Below are 8592 nucleotides of genomic sequence, written 5' to 3' on the forward strand. Positions count from 1 at the left end.
TGCCTGTAGGGGAATAGAGTAGTTGCAGAGAGGCAGGATGAAGAGGTTTATTCCTCTGACTCATGACAGGCATGTCTGCTGAACCCTTTCACCCATCCTTCTGGCAACTAGATTCTGCGCAAACAGGCATCTCACAATCAAAAGTTTGATACAAAATAGGAAATGGCTTTGGCAATTCATCATTTTCACACATACAGTTAAGGGTTTATTCAAACACCCATGTTATGTACGGGTGCTTTGGCTGTTCTCTCCTCCTCAGGTACAGCACAGTAGGTTACAATACAGTGTGTGACTGGATGCTGCTGGAACAGTTGTTTCAGTAATCAAACATGAGCTCTGTGTGGAATCCTAATGATAAACGCTGTCATTGAATCACTACTTGAAAGCCTGCTGTGACTGTGTTGCTTTTAGCCAAAGATGTAGACCAGGGCTCTCCAAACCTGTTGGAGTGTGTGTGTGTTTGTCTACATCAGGGATCCCCAACCCTGGAGAGCTACCGTCCTGTAGGTTTTCACTCCAACCCTGTTCCCTGAGCGCTACCGTCCTGTAGGTTTTCACTCCAACCCTGTTCCCGGAGCACTACCGTCCTGTAGGTTTTCACTCCAACCCTGTTCCCGGAGCACTACCGTCCTGTAGGTTTTCACTCCAACCCTGTTCCCGGAGCGCTACCGTCCTGTAGGTTTTCACTCCAACCCTGTTCCCAGAGCGCTACCGTCCTGTAGGTTTTCACTCCAATCCTGTTCCCGGAGCGCTACCGTCCTGTAGGTTTTCACTCCAACCCTGTTCCTGGAGCGCTACCGTCCTGTAGGTTTTCACTCCAACCCTGTTCCTGGAGAGCTACCGTCCTGTAGGTTTTCACTCCAACCCTGTTCCGGGAGCGCTACCGTCCTGTAGGTTTTCACTCCAACCCTAATCTAGCGCACCTGATTCTAATAATTAGCTGGTTGATAAACTTAATCAGGTTAGTTACAACTGGGGTTGAAGCGAAAACCTACAGGACGGTAGCTCTCCAGGGTTGGGGATCCCTGATGTAGACAAACACACACACTCCATAGAGCTAAGTTTCATTAAAGCTTAGAGAAAAATTAAGTAAATCATTAAGACTAGCTTTTTGGCTGAGACTTTGGTGTGCCTGCGCTCAACAACAGATGATTGAGAACGGGGATCCTGGAGCAGGCTCCTTATCCACTGTAGAACCACTGGTCCACAACCGCTCCAGGCACTGTCTGATAAGCTGATTTGGATGGTGATTAAGTTTCAAATCAAATGTTGTTATTGTAACTGTGAACACACAGCTCAGCTCAGCCTCTGGGTCCTTGTGAGACCAGCTCTGATCTGCCACATGTGTGTCTCTGTGTGACTGCCTGGTAAAGAAACTTCAATCAGACACCCTCCCATGGACATCAAAGGGTGTTAAGCCAAAGTACAAACGCTGCTGTCACTAAGTTCACAGCTCCAGCTCTCAGCCACATCAGGACGTGTTTGATTGAGCCCTGGAGTTAGACGAAGATACATTGAAGCAGATGTTATTGTGGGTGTAGCGAAATACTTGTGTTCGTAGCTCCAACAGTGCAGTAGTATCAACAATTCACAACAATACACACAAATCTAAAAGTAAAAATATATAAATATTAGGATGAGCAATGTCGGAGTGGCATTGACTAAAATACAGTAGAAGAGAATACAGTATATACATATGAGATGAGTAAAGCAGTATGTAAACATTATTAAAGTGACTAGTATTTCATTATTAAAGTGGCCAGTGATTCCATGTCTATGTAAAGTCTACAGGGCAGCAGCCTCTAAGGTGCAGGGTTGAGTAACCGGTTGGTAGCCGGCTAGTGATGGCTATTTAACAGTCTGATGGCCTTGAGATAGAAGCTGTTTTTCAGTCTCTCGGTCCCAGCTTTGATGCACCTGTACTGACCTCGCATTCTGGATGGTAGCGGGGTGAACAGGACGTGGCTTGGGTGGTCGGTGTCCTTGATGATCTTTTTGGCCTTCCTGTGACATTGAGTGCAGTAGGTGTCCTGGAGGGCAGGAAGTGTGCCCCCGGTGATGCGTTGGGCAGACCGCACCACCCTCTGGAGAGCCCTGCGGTTGCGGGTAGTGCAGTTGCCGTACCAGGCGGTGATACAGCCCAACAGGATGCTTTCAATTGTGCATCTGTATAAGTTTGTGAGGGTCTTAGGTGACAAGCAAAATTTCTTCAGCCTCCTGAGGTTGAAGAGGCGCTGTTGCGCCTTCTTCACCAAACTGTCTGTGTGGGTGGACCATTTCAGATTGTCAATGAGGTGCACGCCGAGGAACTTGGAAGATTTTCACCTTCTCCTGTAATGAAGAGACATTACAGGTTATAGTGGCGTTAGATGAAGATACATTACAGGTTATAGTGGAATTAGATGAAGATACATTACAGGTTATAGTGGAGTTAGATGAAGATACATTACAGGTTATAGTGGAGTTAGATGAAGAGACATTACAGGTTATAGTGGAGTTAGATGAAGATACATTACAGGTTATAGTGGAGTTAGATGAAGATACATTACAGGTTATAGTGGAGTTAGGTGAAGAGACATTACAGGTTATAGTGGAGTTAGGTGAAGAGACATTACAGGTTATAGTGGAGTTAGGTGAAGAGACATTACAGGTTATAGTGGAGTTAGATGAAGAGACATTACAGGTTATAGTGGAGTTAGATGAAGATACATTACAGGTTATAGTGGAGTTAGGTGAAGAGACATTACAGGTTATAGTGGAGTTAGGTGAAGAGACATTACAGGTTATAGTGGAGTTGGATGAAGAGACATTACAGGTTATAGTGCAGTTAGATGAAGAGACATTACAGGTTATAGTGGAGTTAGATGAAGAGACATTACAGGTTATAGTGAAGTTAGGTGAAGAGACATTACAGGTTATAGTGAAGTTAGATGAAGATACATTACAGGTTATAGTGGAGTTAGGTGAAGAGACATTACAGGTTATAGTGGAGTTAGGTGAAGAGACATTACAGGTTATAGTGGAGTTAGGTGAAGAGACATTACAGGTTATAGTGAAGTTAGGTGAAGAGACATTACAGGTTATAGTGCAGTTAGATGAAGATACATTACAGGTTATAGTGGAGTTAGATGAAGAGACATTACAGGTTATAGTGGAGTTAGATGAAGAGACATTACAGGTTATAGTGGAGTTAGATGAAGAGACATTACAGGTTATAGTGGAGTTAGGTGAAGAGACATTACAGGTTATAGTGGAGTTAGATGAAGAGACATTACAGTGGAGTTAGGTGAAGAGACATTACAGGTTATAGTGGAGTTAGGTGAAGAGACATTACAGGTTATAGTGGAGTTAGATGAAGAGACATTACAGTGAAGTTAGGTGAAGAGACATTACAGGTTATAGTGGAGTTAGGTGAAGAGACATTACAGGTTATAGTGGAGTTAGGTGAAGAGACATTACAGGTTATAGTGCAGTTAGATGAAGATACATTACAGGTTATAGTGGAGTTAGATGAAGAGACATTACAGGTTATAGTGGAGTTAGATGAAGAGACATTACAGGTTATAGTGGAGTTAGGTGAAGAGACATTACAGGTTATAGTGGAGTTAGATGAAGAGACATTACAGTGGAGTTAGGTGAAGAGACATTACAGGTTATAGTGGAGGGAAATCAGGCCACAGACAGTACATTCCTGTTGACTTGGGCCTAGAGACTATAGCTAGAGCCTAGAGTTATTCCTGGTTAAGACACATGGTAAGGAAAAGCTCAGTCCTAACAAGATACCAGACATATAAACATGTGGCTTTCAGAGAGTAAGAAGGGCAGTATGTGCAAAGTCAGGGCGGTCCCATGGCACCATGCTCAACGATGCTGCCAGTGAGGAGGATCAAGGAGGCAGTTGCCACCGTCGCCTCGTATCACAGAGCATCACTGAGCTGAAGACAGAAAGGCAATCAGCTGGAGTCAAAGCTGATTCTGCACACAGACACTCTGTGGGCGCAATTGATGCACAATGCCCCAAACAGCTTCTTAGATTAAAGGGGAGGGGTCAGCTGAGGTTAGCTCCCAGGTTCAGGACTCCGCCACTGGCTGCAAATGAGAAAGCCTGGCCCCATCCGAGGCGAAGCATTTAAAGAATTTCAATGAGTAGATCTCATTGCGATGCAGAGGGAAAATAGAGCATGTTGATGCTGTATTAGGTGGTATGTGCTGCCCACAGTACTGTGGCCAGAGGAGTTTTGGATCAGATCCAAAACTGTCTGATATGCTGTATCTTTCCTCCTGAACAGAATTCAGATTAGCCTATCAGAGGACTCATAATGTTGAAGACTGCATGTTATGTAAAACACCTTGGTGAAACAGAACATAATATTCACCCATACAAAATGGTTGAATGTACTGTAGCTTCATTGACTGTAATTTCGTTGTTGTGTTTCCAATTGTCTGAGGGGACAATGTTTGAAGGTAATCTCACACATTCAACATAATAGCGTACTGATTTCCCACATGACAGTTTTTGAATCATTGAATCATTGACAGACACTCTTCCACAAAAACTGTACATGATGCCTCCTGGCCTGGTCTCGCAACATGGGGGTCTCAATGCTACCTGTCCCTGTCTCCCTGCAGTTTCCTCTGGCACATATCCTGTACTGAATACTGAAACAACATGCTCTATTCGAAATACAATAGGCAGAATCAAAGGTAGTAACAAAAATAGTGTTAGTCCATATCTCTTAACAGCATAGACACTATGTTTCATACTGAATAATTAATATAATATATTATCTCATCATTACACTCTTGGTATAATACACAATCAAATCATTATTTCAATCTCTATTTGAGATATGGTTTGAGATTCACTCTTCAAATGTGGCACTCTCTCGGCACGACAGTACGCAAATCTTCTTCTTTCATCCTTGTTCCATTGAAGCCTCCAAACTCTAGTGTGTGGAATTTCTCTCTTTCCTAACAGGCTGAGGGGGAGAGAATGAGGATATTCATTAATTAATTTTCCCTCCTTCTTTTCCTGATCCAGGATGACCTTGTACAACCTTTCCTCGGAGACGTCATTATTACATAACCACAACAGAAACCTAGTATGTAGGCAACTCTTCACTCCAATACGGCTCAATCTCTGACTAAAATATGTGTGTGTGGTATTAACATAGGGGCATGGGTCTAAGCAGATTATGTGTGTTTCCAGCATTAGTTAAACCAGAAGAGGCTTACTAAATGACGAGCTCCATACTTCCAGCCCTCAATCTCCCTTTCTGTCCCTCTGTTGCTGGGCTCTGGTACTGACCCTGGGGCCAGCTGGTGCAAGGCCACATGATCCTGTCTGGCACTCCACTGAAGATGCTGCTATGTCAAATTGGAAATAGTAATTGCTTGAATAGCAGAAGTAGTTGAGAGAATGAGAGGAGGCTAGTCTCTCTCATTAAGAGGAGTGTGGTCACCTGCATCTCACTCTCATTTGAAGGATGAAAGAGAGCACTGCCAAGCATTCAGAACAACCCACCACCAAACATGAATACACACATAGATACAAACTGTCTGTAGTCTTTTCTTTATAGATTTAGATGAGTCTTGGATAAAAGACTAAGCAAGGCTGTTTGAGGATGAGATAACGAGAGGTACATTTCATTTCAATGATGAGAGCGTGGCATTGCCTTCAGGCTAACTTGAAGCTAGACTCACTGGTCACCATTGGACAGTTTAGATACATTTTGAGGGAGATATGTGATAGTTGTGCTTGTTTTGATTAATCTTGTTATACTGTATGTATTGTATTGTGTTGATGTTATTTTGCTTTATGTTGTATTGAATTGTGTGTTCATGTTCACAGGGCTCCCTTGAGAATGAGTGTCACGCCCTGACCTTAGAGAGCCGTTTTATTTCTCTATTTGGTTAGGTCAGGGTGTGGGGTGGGCATTCTATGTCATCTATTTCTTTGTTTTGGCCGAGTATGGTTCCTAATCAGAGGCAGCTGTCTATCGTTGTCTCTAATTGCGAATCATACTTAGGCTGCCTTTTCCCACCTGTGTTTGTGGGTAGTGTCACGTCCTGACCAGAGTCCTATATAGTAGGGTGTGTTTGTCTGTGTTTTGTGGGTAGTTGTTTTTGCACTGCGTTTAGTATAGCCTGCAAGACTGTTGTACTGTCGTGTTTCTTGTTTTTTCCCGTGTATGCTTTATTCTAAAGTAATTAAAAGATGAGCATCCACATTCCCGCTGCGTATTGGTCCTCCCTTCAACAAAACAACATTTTCTGTGACAGAACTACCCACCACAAAAGGACCAAGCAGCGGAGGAGGAGGGAGCAGCGCCAGGAGGAGCATCGGGTTGATGAATGGACTTGGCCGAATGAGCGAAGATTCTGGGAGGACAAACTAAGGGAGCTAAGGGAACCCGAGAGGCACCCCCAAGAAATGTTTTGGGGGGGGGCACACGGGTAGGTTGGCTAGGCCAAGGAAGAGCCATAAGCCAGCTACCCGTGATTACATGGAGGAGCGTATGAGGTGGAAGGCGCCATGTTTCGCTGAGGTGCGCACTATCTTGCCTATACGCACGCACAGCCCAGTCCACCCTGTACCAGCGCCCCGCATGTGCCAGGGCGAGGTGAGCATCAAGCCTGAAGGGGTGATGCCAACCCTGTGCTCAAGACCGCCAGTGCGCCTCTACGGTCCGGTGTTTCCCGCTATACGCACCAGCATGGAGGTGCGTGTCTCCAGGTTGGCACGTCCAGTACCAGCCCCACGCATCAGGCGTCTAGTGCGTCAGCCCAGCCTCGCCAGTCAGGAGCTGCCAGAGCTGCCTGCCAGTCAAGAGTCGCCAGAGCTGCCCGCCAGTCAAGAGTCGCCAGAGCCGCCCGCCAGTCAGGAGTCGCCAGAGCCGCCTGCCAGTCAGGAGCCTGCCCAGATCAGCCAGAGTGGCCCGACTGCCCGGATCAGCCAGAGTGGCCCGACTGCCCGGATCAGCCAGAGTGGCCCGACTGCCCGGATCAGCCAGAGTGGCCCGACTGCCCGGATCAGCCAGAGTGGCCCGACTGCCCGGATCAGCCAGAGTGGCCCGACTGTCCTCCGGCCCAGCCCGAGTGGGCCGCCTGTCCTCCGGCCCAGCCCGAGTGGGCCGCCTGTCGTCCGGCCCAGCCCGAGTGGCCCGCCTGTCCTCCAGCCCAGCCAGAGTGGTCCATCTGCCCGGCGCAGCCATCCATGCCACGTCTGCACCTTTGAGGGGGGGTACTGTCACGTCCTGACCAGTATAGAGGATATTTGGTTATTGTAGTTTGGTCAGGACGTGGCAGAGGGGAGTTGATGTATGTGTATGGGGTTTGTCACTGGTCTATGTCTGTGGTTCTATGTATAGTTAATTGGGGTTGGACTCCCAATTGAAGGCAGGTGTGTTGAGTTGCCTTTGATTGGGAGTCCTATATAGTATGGTGTGTTTGTCTTTGTGTTTTGTGGGTAGTTGTTTTTGCACTGCGTTTAGTATAGCCTGCAAGACTGTTGTACTGTCTTGTTTTTTCCCGTGTATGCTTTATTCTAAAGTAATTAAAAGATGAGCATCCACATTCCCGCTGCGTATTGGTCCTCCCTTCAACAAAACGACATTTTCTGTGACAGGTAGTTGTTTTCTGTTTTGTATTCTGTACCTGACAGAACTGTGCGGTTTTCGTTTATTGTTATTTTTGTTCGAGTGTTTCATTGAATAATAAAAATCATGAACACTTACCACGCTGCGCTTTGGTCCACTCCTTCAACTTTCGACGACAACCGTTACAATGAGACCCTCGTCTCAATGGTGACCCACCCCTAAAAGTTCAATAAAACAAATTATAAAAACAAATGAGGTGAGAGCACTGAACTAGAAATCTTCTTGGAAATAGTACCATACACATACAGTATGTTTCATGTTTTTTAGTAGCACAGCAAATACTAAATCTCTCATCAAAGAAAAGTATGTGAATTGATTGCCCCCCATGTATCTTCAGAGTTCGTTCTGTTAGGTGACCTAAACTGGGATATGCTTAACACCCCGGCAGTCCTACAATCTAAGATCAATCTCACACAAATGGTCAAAGAACCCACCAGGTACAACCCTAAATCCGTAAACATGGGCACCCTCATAGATATTATCTTGACCAACTTGCCCTCCAAACACATCTCCGCTGTTTTCAATCGGGATCTCAGCGATCACTGCCTCATTGCCTGCATCTGCTATGGGTCTGCGGTCAAACGACCACCCCTCATCACTGTCAAATGCTCCCTAAAACACTTCTGCGGGCAGGCCTTTCTAATCGACCTGGCCCGGGTATCCTGGAAGGATATTGAACTCATCCCATCAGTAGAGGATGCCTGGTCGTTCTTTAAAAGTAATTTCCTCACCACCTTAAATAAGCATGCCCCTTTCAAAAAATGTAGAACTAGGAACAGATATAGCCCTTGGTTCACTCCAGACCTGACTGCCCTTGACCAGCACAAAAACATCCTGTGGCGGACTGCATTAGCATTGAATAGTTCCCGCGATATGCAACTGTTCAGGGAAGTCAGGAACCAATATACACAGGCAGTTAGGAAAGCAAAGGCTA

The sequence above is a fragment of the Salmo salar genome, chromosome ssa03 (assembly GCF_905237065.1).
Source record: "Salmo salar chromosome ssa03, Ssal_v3.1, whole genome shotgun sequence".
NCBI classification, from domain to species: Eukaryota; Metazoa; Chordata; class Actinopteri; order Salmoniformes; family Salmonidae; genus Salmo; species Salmo salar.